This window comes from Nothoprocta perdicaria, unplaced genomic scaffold (genome assembly GCF_003342845.1).
Source record: "Nothoprocta perdicaria isolate Ctin4 unplaced genomic scaffold, notPer1 scaffold_170, whole genome shotgun sequence".
Classification (NCBI taxonomy): domain Eukaryota; kingdom Metazoa; phylum Chordata; class Aves; order Tinamiformes; family Tinamidae; genus Nothoprocta; species Nothoprocta perdicaria.
In genome coordinates, this window is record NW_020454872.1 from 657,039 (window position 1) to 667,915 (window position 10,877).

General features: G+C 42.1%; 1 long non-coding RNA gene across 1 annotated transcript; it reads right to left on the reverse strand.

Annotated features, from left to right (window-relative positions):
- Nucleotides 1-1,565: 1,565 nt before the first annotated feature.
- Nucleotides 1,566-10,605, reverse strand: LOC112944570. Its single transcript, XR_003248803.1, has 3 exons — nucleotides 10,544-10,605; nucleotides 5,238-5,475; nucleotides 1,566-1,650 (listed from the first exon to the last, which is right to left on the reverse strand). It is a non-coding gene; the product is annotated as an uncharacterized LOC112944570 (long non-coding RNA).
- Between the last annotated feature and the right edge of the window lie 272 nt (nucleotides 10,606-10,877).

The following is a 10,877-nucleotide window of genomic DNA, read 5'->3' on the forward strand; positions in this document are numbered from 1 at the left end:
GCCGTCCCCCCGCGCGGCCAGCGTGGCAGGAGGTCCCAGCGCCCCCCAACCTCGCGACGGGTCCCCCAGGACTCCTGGCCACTCTTTCGTCTAACTCTCGTGYCTGCCTCTCCCCCGGCTCTTTTGGCCCGGACTCTACACGCTCATGGAGAGCTTGAGATTTCTTTAATAGTTTCCTGCCATCGGTAACAGAGAAGTCAGCATTTTTTCCCTAATAATATAGACTTTTTTGGTTCTCTTTTCTTCTCCAAGAACAACAAGATGTTATTAAATTCCAGTTTCTTCCCTCCCCTTTTACCTGGCCAGTTCCTTATAGTGTGCATATATCTTTCACTATATATGCATTTATTAATATCTATATATTTCAGTTTTCCAGATCTTAGAAATGGTTAAATTATTTGTTGAGGAGAAAAGGACATTTTGCAATGTACTGTACATAATGAGTAGAAAAAAAAAAGTGAGAAAACCTTCTCCAGATCAGTATAGGGGCTATTATTAGACTATCAAACTGTCATTTTTCAAAGCATTTCAATTGTCACAATTTTTTCTAATAGCTTCTAAAGCATTATCTAATGCCTGGGCCAAAAAAAAAAGGAGGATCAAAGCGTGTTGAAAAACACTAGTCAGACTGCATGACAAATAAGTGTTTGCAGGCTAAACTCTTCCTTCTCCATCTCCCTTCAAAAGATATTTGTGAACTTCAAATCAAGATCGTTTTATTTGTTTTTGGAAAATACTCGCGTCCTTACAGTTTTCCTCTTCTTCATAATCTAGAAACGTGTCAAGGAGAAGGATGACCTGGTTTTAGTCCTTTAGTACTGCTGTTTTAAGCTGCCAGGACTGACGCACAGGGCCACGCAGAGATCCAGGAGGATCCAAAAAGCACCCTGTAGAACAAGGCTGGAGAAGGCTGGAGGACAGAGAAGCAGATAGACACAAACATGCAAACGCTGTCTGATGTAGGAAATATCCTGCCAAACCATGAGGCAGGATTTGTTTTCAGTGCCTTCTGAACTGCACGGATCTGGTGGATGCAATGMCCACAGGAGCTCCCGGAAGCTCATGGCCATAGCCATCATTATGGAGAGGGGAATGTTTTCTCTCTGGGCAATGTGTTACCTTCTCCCCCAGGATGCTGAGAGATCCAGGAGCGGTGTTCTGGGCACCAAGGTGTGCCAGGAAGGTGCCGGCGTTTCATTTATTTCCTTCTGCCACCTGGTGGGTTTGCCCAGCTCTGCAGGAGCTGCAGCSTGCGGGACTCCGAGCCGCCTCTGCTCTGCTCCTCACAATCTGCACCGACAAGGAGGTTGCTAATGGAACATCTATTGTTAGCAGCCCAAAGGACAATGGAATCTACAAACTGATCCAGCTCAACAGAGTGTGACTGCAGGAGGCTAATTCCACATTTCTAATTAAATTACATAATTTTCTAGGTGGAAGCTTATGAGCAGAGGTGCAGAGTAATGATATGAGCAAGCCACAGAATCRCAATATAAATGTGTCAGATCTTAGGCTCCTGTCTAGATGGCAAAATGAATTATTCTACTTACATCTTCTTTAAAGTCCCAGTTTTCCTGTGTGTAATCCAGGCCTTGCGCAGAGCCACTCTCAGAAGACGGGGCCTCTCCAGTGGGTAAACGTCACACGCTCCTGCACAAGGAAAGCAGCAACTCCCCATCTCCCTGTATTTTCTGAATACCACCACTTTCTATRGACAAATGCCACTTCAAAACCAGCAACATTCCTGCTGTGAGGTGACTACTGGATGAAGGCACAGAATTGGAGTGCAGTCGCTTGTTCAGTGCGAAAACCATCACCACAACATCCCCACAAGCATCCAAGTGAGCTTGTGGTGGCACTGCTGGGGTGGCTGGCAATGGGGACTGGCAGTTTGGGCTCTGTTCCCAACCCTGATGCGTAGTGGCAGCTCGTGGTTACAGGTCAGGAGACAAAGCTCAGGACTCCTCTTCTTATCTGTGCCATCAGTTCCGTACCATCATTTAAGCAGCTGGAATCCAGTTTTGTGTTTTAGATATAATAAATAAATAAATAAAGATCCAAATGAAGATTTCTTGTGCCACGCACCTGCAAGTGAACTAGTCAATCAGTTCTCCAAAGCGCTGAGGACAGGGCCGTCCTCGGGTGTTTTTCTTTCCTCTGGTGGCTGCTAGATGCTAGTTTTGATCATTCTGGCTACCTTCTCTGTAATGTTCAATTTCAATACATTGATTTGGATGATGTACTGAAAATTAGGCAGATACTTCATTACATTGACTTGGGACCAAACTTGGAGAGACATAATCGAGCCTCTATGAATCCTRCAATCTCATTTAAATGATCAATTCTTTTGCTTACATACTTAAGCATGCTAAAAGGAGCCAAATAGGGAAACATGAATTCTCTCCTTAGTTGCTGGTCCTACCTAAATAYGTTTACGCTTTTAACAGTTTTAACTGGAATTTTCAGAAATGTCCAAAAGAGGTAGATACTGGAAGTGCACTAGAAATTAAGTTGTTAACTCATTTAAGTGCTTTTAAAAAACTCAGGCACAATGATCATCATCATTACATTGTACTGTTATTACTAACAATGACATGAATAATAACAATTATTACTGCTATTACAGTTACTGTTATTATTACTATCATTACTTCCTATAATACCTGGGATCAATTCAGCTAAGAGACAAATGCACTTCAGGCTAGGGAGGTAGATGGAAAGGCTACTGACAAAGTGAGTGCTAGAATAAACAATCCTATTCCTCTTCTTCGGCAACAAATGATAAAAGATATCCAGCTGTCCTAGCTCCAAGGAGGGGCATTAATATATCACCTGATGCAGTTGAGAAGCTTACAAAAATCTGGTTATATTTTTTAATCATCTTGCATTTTAGACCTTTAAAGTACAAATATGGATTTCAAACATATCAAGGGAACAAATTAACTTAGAAAAATGGCTGTACTTTCCAAGGTTGCACCTGCCATGAAATTGCTCCAAGTTTGCATTTTCCCTCAGTCTCTAGTGTGTCATTACAGCAGATTGATCGCCCTCCTCTCCCCAGCAACTCCCCCATTAGAGGGTTATTGTATGGAAATTAATGGGAGGCTAGAAACATTTCTTTTGCAGCTGCAGTAGTAGAAGTCAGTTTTGATTAAGCACTTAAAACCCAGCAGACTGGGGTGATCTCTTCGCTTTAGTTCCCTCTTTTATTATCACTGGTGTCAAGTTTTGTTACTTTAGCCATTCCCCTGGTACTCCCACTCCATCCTCGGGTAATAATAGGGTTTTTTTTTTATGTGCACATCTATTTTAAATATGTACAGACCGATTCTCATTGGTGCAAAGTCCCTTTACATCCTGTTTAACACGGCTGTCCGTACCATTTATGCTCATTCGAAAGGCTTGTTTGCTCAGCCCAAGGAGAGTAAGGAAGCACTGATGTAAATGAATATCAAGGCCTTGGATATATCTCTGTTCAATATCCCAACAGTAGTTATATTTGATGTCACATTTAATGTGTACCTGCTCTCTCTGATTCATCATGCTGTTAGATCTAAACTGCACAGCTAGATCCAGGTCTCATTGTCAGCTGGCGAAGAGCAGACATACAAAGTGGCTCTTATGAAAACAGCCTGTATTTTACAAAAGCCCAGTTATTAATCAAGGCCATGATGGAAGACAGGTGCTGAGATACCTGTAAATGCGTGACCAGATACAGTGCTCGGAGGATAACATTTCTCTTCCTTCATTGTCCTTAACGGTTTTCTTGCAAACAACAAATTTGGTGAGTACAAAAATACAGGGAGGGAAGTTTCTCTTAAACTGATTCCCCAGCATATCATGCAATAATTGAAAAAAATGAAACTTCACACCGTGTCAGCTAGAATTACAATCCTGGAGTTTGAAAAGAGAATAGAATCACTCTGAGCGCCTGCTGCCCAGAGCTACAAAGAGCAGGGCAGGAGGGGAGCGGGGCAGAGCCACAGCACTAAGTGCCAGGCTTCCTCTCCTGCCTTCACGTGGCCTTCAACAGATCAGCAAAATTTGCTTTGAATTTCATATACATACTCACTATAGGTAGGTCAAAACCTCACTCTAAATGTGCACTTCCAAATTATTTTTTTTGCTGTCTTTCCAACCGCAGATTAGCACAGGGCTATTGAAACCAAGGGCAAAGCGTGGCCTTGCCACACTGGGTCCTTGGACCCGGCCTTGCGGGAGTAAAAGCTGCAGCCTTCTGCTTAGGGCCGCATCTGCACCCGCTAGCAGGGGGAAAGGCAGCCGTGCGGAATCAGAAGGCTCTTGGCTTTATACTTGCAAAGCAGCACAGTAGCTGTGATCGTTTTCTCATTTTTTTGCTGCTTTTTAAAGCCTAGAGAAAAACCTGACACATCCTAGCACTCATTATGCTTGAAGCCACGTGAACATCATCAAGTTGTTTTAACCCACACAGAAAATCCAGCTAAAGGATATCTTCCCGAGCTAATGCATTCCTGGTGTTGGCTGACAACAGGGCCAGCCACTGCGAGGAGGGTCACGAGACTCTCAGTCACCCTCTTGCCATTCCAGGGCGAGGATTTGAATTTCCTATCAGCTGCAGCAGCAGCAATACGCTTTTAGAAATCATTCCCATGGCTGGCAAGTCTCTCTTGYAGATCAGATATGGGCTGACCTCGTGCCACTGAGCTGAACCCTGGGAAAGGTTAGGAATTTGAAATGAAAAATCCAGATCTGTTTTGATTGTTTTAGGCGACACAAATACTACAAATATATGATTTGATTTACACACAGGGCAGTAGCATGTGGCCAGGGAAGATCACRTGGTCAGTGTAACCTGTTTCCCTAAATGTAAGAATGATTTTCCATCACTCCCTACAAAGGCAGTCGAATTCTGGAAAGCACAAAGGAACCACGACAGTCTCAGGTGGTCTTGGGGATTCTTAAAGACTCCCAGGGTTTGAAGAAGGGTCCTGGTGGTACAGAGTGCAAATGAGAATATCAGCAGATCTTGATCAAACAGAAGAAAGTTGAAGCTGTGACAAGGATCATGGTTTAGACAACTGATTAAATGGCACTGAATGAAGGAGAAAAAAGCAGCAACAAAAAAGAACATTTAAGACTTTATATTGAGAGCTCATAAATCCATTCATCATTCATCTAAACAGACAGTGGGTCAGAAAGTCTACTCAGCACATGAGAGAGTAGAAGTAGCACCGAAAGTTGGATATAGCACTCACCTCACTATGTGAAGGATCTCCTCCTGGAAGGTGAGGATCTCCTCCAAAGCACCTCCGACATGTACAGGCTCTTATCCACACTCCTCAGAGATCTCACCCATAGGTAAAGCCAAGCAGCTTGGTGACAGTGATGGGAACAAGCTGCTGAGGGACTTAGCAGACAGCTGCATGGCACAGAACGGGCAGGGAGGATTTCTCTCACKGCAAAAGAGAGAAAATGTCAGCAAGTTTTAACAACCTGTTAAGAATAACAGAAGACAAGAAATGATCTACATGGGTAAAGAACTGAAGAAATTCGGCTCCCAGCCAAAGGACTGTAACTGCCATTAGAGAACAAATAAAACCAAGAAGACAATAGCAACAAAGCAGTGGATGACTGCAACTAGAATAAAGAATAAAAACTGCTGGCTGAGCACCCAGGCTACCGAGGGAACAGCCAGCGAGGGAAGGAGAGATGCACAGGCTGTGAGAGCCTACCAAAGCTGTCCATCACGAGCAATGGGCTCGTGTATTTGACTAATGTTACGGGGGCTTTCCCTGCATCTTGCTGCAGCAGGAATAAACTGCTGATCCACGTCGAAAGTGTCTGGTAGGCCTCCATCTCTTTCTTTGCACTAGCTTTGTAAGGACAACAGTTAAGTGCAGTATCTTGGTGAATTATGGTTGTAAAGCAAGAGCCTTCCTGGCTTCCCTTGTTTTGGAAACTTGTTTAAAGGCATCTTTCTCTCATGCTGGAGATGACATGAGAAAAAGTGCTCAAATTGAAGAGTGAGGTCTATAATTCTGAGCTTAACTGAGCACAGGTGTATTGCACGTGCATTCCCCAAGTGCTAAGCACTGTCAGAGATCCTGCCACAGCTCAGGATAGAACCAGGGAGAGGGTTACAGGGAAGGCTTCTCATTGTTGTTGTCCAATTTAGAAACGTTTCATCCAAGTTTTTTTGCTAAGCAGAACTAAGAAGCTAAAGTTCATGTCTGAAATACGATCTCAGAGATTGTAATTTTAAAATCTGGACTCATCTCTGTCCAATACCATCATGACACCATCCTCTGTTCCCACAACCTTAACAAACGGTTGTTCAGTGGATCGTTCCAGCATACAGCTATTTGAGGCATATTTTTACATTTCTGTCTGATGTGACTTACACATTTAATGACAAAGTGTTGTACTACAGCTCCCCATTTATCTTATTAAATGGACTCAGAACAGCTCTGAGAAAAGTATTTAATGTAAAGGAATCAATTAATAAGCACATTCCTCAGCAATCAATATTCAGTTGATGATACTGTTTAAATTATATATGTATAACACRAATATTTTTCTGCCTTCCTCATCTGTTTTAAGGCACATATTGAGTAGGGCAAAACAGCTCTGTATTAGAAAAGTTCAGCTAAAATTATTTTTTAAATAGACTACTTTTATGAACATATTATACAAAATAAAATTAGCCCTGAGTCAAGACAGTTTATCACTTCAGTCTCTTCACAGCCCATTGATTAGCCAGCTACTAGGAGCAGTATATTCTCTTTATTGCGTTTGTACTCTGTTGTCGTTATGCTGTTACCTGTTTCACATATCCCAACTGAGGCATTCGTAGCAATTACTTCCTCATGGTCTTCAGAGTATTTTCGTGCCTGGTGAGGGACTGACTTATGTTTGCAGGTGCAATACTGAATTAATACTATTTTGCCCCCCCAGACACAAATCAGTGGACTCAGTTCAATCCTATTGGTATTTTTCTCTTTTTTTTTCCATGAATACTGCCAAATCAGAGTTTTTACTACTCAAATTTGGACCATGMTTAGAAGAACATTCTACAACGTGGGTGTAAAAGTATTTGGGATTTTGATCTGCTGCATTTAATGCTTGGGCACCCTTTGGCCAATCAAATCTGCACCAAAATGGTGTCTTCATCTCCACTGAAGGGCAGAYGCATCCCCTGTGGTTGCCAAAGCCCAACACCAAAGGTGGTGCTGTAGGTATGGGAGATGGCCCGCTTTAATTCTGCAGCTTCAAAGCAGCCAAAGATGCTGGCTGCCAAAATAAAATCCCACTGGCATATTGAGACGTTAGGGATTATGGAAATAAATGTGAAAATGACATTTTTCCCCTTGTGAAAACAGGTACRAATTTTTACTTTAGTGTTCCCATGTTAAAACTTAAGAACAGCTACGGGCAAATTAGGACCAAAGGAAAGGCAGGAGGTGGGTAAGTATCAGCATCGAGTTCTTGCTTTTGTATTTTTAAATAAATAAATAAAATGCAAAAGATAATCAAGGTGCAAGGAGAGAATTTCCCCAAGGAATAAAGCAACTCTGTGGCCACTAGGTGTCTGTATTGACTCAAAATCATGACCTGGCAGAAAGGAGGCAGTCGTGTTGGGCGAGCTCTCCTCTCTTGGCCCTGGTTGCACTCATGATGCTGGACGTTCTTCTAAGAGCAACTGGGAAGATCAGAGGAGCAGCTTCCATCCGTATCAGTGGCATCTTTCAGGATAAAGTTCAAGCCACTCTTTCTCCTTCCTTCAGTGAGGACTAATTAACACGAGGTTGTTCTCACCGGGCACGTTAGGGTGGGTGGCTGTGTTGGATCGCTAGGTGCTGTTCTTGGAAGCTTTTCTATTTATGGAAATTAATGTCTTTCATTTCAGTTAATTAAGGCAGCCAGGAGCTATTGGACTCGTATTTCCAAGGAGATTAAAGTGTGCATTTAGAAGGCAGAGAAGGGCCAAAGCCCGAAGGTTTTTTTTTTTTTTTTTTTTCTGAACCAACTGGGTTTTCAGTGAGAAGAAGACATGAGATACAGATCCATCCAGTTGGGATTCAGCAGTATTCTAGCTAAATTCTGAAGTAAAAGGAGTCTAACAAGTTTAAAATGGACAAAATAACACAGGAAGCACCATTTGGGATGCATTTCTGTTTCCCATATTGGCCAAGAGCAGAAGTCTTCTTTGCATCCTTCCAAGATGCACAGAAAAACGTAAGTCAGCGAATATCACCTTGACATTTTCAATGTCCATCTGAACTCTCTGCTGTCAGKCCAAGATTTTTATGCTGATGGTAACTGCCTAGATGTATAGCAAAGCTATACGTGCTTTAAAAAGTCAACATAGCTTCACAACTTTAAATTGCATTTTTAAAGGATATGAAACAGCAGATCGTAGAAAAATACCCAAAAAAGTGGTGCTTTGAGATGTGGCTGAGGCCAGTGGAGAACAGCTACTCCTGCTTTACTCCTTGCTCTCGTATCAGCAAGCAGCTAACTTTCCTCAGGCTTCCCCATGAAAATGCCACATGAAATTATTCCCTGATTCCAGCTGGCCAGCTTGGTATCGGAGCAGAGAACTGAATCTGCTGAGCTAATGAAGCTTAGGCCAGGACCGTGTAAATACTGTAGGAAAGTATCTGCAAACATTTGTCCAAATGAAAGCTTAAAATTAGTTTCAATAGCACCCATGAGTCATAACATCTCTTGTTCACTCTCCTGGAGTACTTGCACAAATGACCTGTTGTTTAAAAGAATATTCAAAGTGTCATAAAAACACAGGAAAATACACGCTCCTATTTGAGTAGCTAAGCAAATATTCCCTCTGACGAGTAATGACATTAATGGTTTCTCATGCTGTTTGTGAACTTGGGAGTCATCTGCCTCGAAGTTTAAAAGATGCCATGTGAAAAATATTGTAGATTAGTAAAAAAGCACTGCAGTTTGAGAGAGGTGCTCTGAAAGAATTTACTAATATTTCTACTAAGACTTAATCTAGCATTTTTCATCTGCATAAGGACTCACTTAAAATATTGTTTAGCCAATGTTCCTTTAACAAGAAAATTATCTACTGGAGTACTCGATGGACTCAAATTTAACAAAGCCAAAACGGGGCAGCTGTTACTGTATAACAGGCACCATCTCTGACCAACTCGGGACGTTTAAGGAGAAGAGGAGRTGAAAAGCAGAAACTTGGGACTCTCAGTGGAAGAGTAATGGGAATTGAGAGCAAGCTGTGCGGGCTGCGGGGGCCTCCTAGGGCCAGGGATGGCRAGGGAAGCCCTGCAGTGCCAGGGCTCCTCAGCCTTCTGGCAACTGCCCACCCGAGATCAAGCTCCTACTAGCTCAGTAATCCTGACACTTGGCCAGAGCCTTTGACAAGCTGGATCTTGAAGAATAAACGCCCTGACAACGTTTGTATTTGCATAAACATCATTTAATCAGTTCTGTGCCATCTCATTTCTACAGTAGGCTGTGCCCAGACAGTTTCCAAAAATGACTTTAAATGGATTTAATTCTGGTGGGAAGAGTTTCATTGTGACAGTTCCTGAAGGCAAAGAGCCCTAGAGAAGAGGCTAAGCAGGGCCAGGTAACAAGAACATTCCTGCTCCGCGCTGCCATTTCAGACGTGCCTTGGGAAGAAACCTGCGCTTCGATGCCGAGTTCAGCCTAYGTGGGCAGACACTTCAGCAACAAGCATTGATGGGCGTATTTTAATAGACCAACTTCTATTCCAGGATTTTAAGACTTACAACTTATTTCAAAGATGATATTCTACAGACCAAAAAATTATGTATTGTCAGTAGCAGTGACAATGGTTTGTTTCAGAGTAATCTCTCTGTTTTCCCCTGGGGTTCTCTGATTTTATTTCCAGAACATTCACGCATATTTGACCCCAAAACTTTCGCTTCTTTCCTTGAAAGTACCTGCCCTGCTGGCTTCCTTGGATTGGTAGTTGGACTGGGAAACCTAGCTGAGAGGAACATCAAGCTTTTGGAGCTAATTTGTACATTGGTCAACAACTGTAATAATGGAGCTAAAATTACAGTATGCTCCAAGCATTAAACATTAAAGATCTTGCAATTTATAAAACTAATAAATCAAATATGCAAGTATTCAACTTCTGGCTAAATCTGGGTAATAGCTGCAGCTTCACTTCCCTGAATCAGAGAAGAGGTTGTGCACTTGAACGAACTCTGCCTCCAAAATCAYTGAATCAGCAGTAGATTTTGCAATGTCTGGTCAGCCTGTTTGACATTCCAAGATTTATGTAAATTTTCTTTATCATTAGAAGCTGATTTGCAGTGGCTCCTTTTCCCTCTCTCAGTCTCTCTTTAAGGTCTTTTACTCTGACTGAATTATTTTGTCCATACAGAGAGGGGTAGTTGCTTCTGATAGTGAAACATTTTTGAAAAACAAACCAGGTACACATTCTCATGTATGAAATGAGGGGATTTTTCTGACTTGAGTTAGGTTAATGAATGCTTCTACAAACACTCTTATTGACTTATATATATTATTTAAGGAAAGAAATACTTACCTTTCTATGGTGTATCTAGGCTATTCTTATGAGAATGCATGAGTAGGCTTCCCACCACCTTGGGAAAATCCTGGGGAAGAAAGAAGAGGAAAAAAAAAAAAAAGAAAAAAACACACAAGTTAGAATTTCTATTCTTTTTTTTCCTCCTCTCACAGCAATTGTAATGTTATACAAACAAAAATAAGAAAAAAAAAATGCAGTCTTTATCCTAGACCAAGATAGCTCCATGACACAATCCGTAGCATTGGGCAGGCAGGGATAAGCCCTTTCCAAAACACCAGCACAGTCACTCATTTAGTTCCAGGAGCAGCCAGAGAAGGTTTAGCTTATTTGT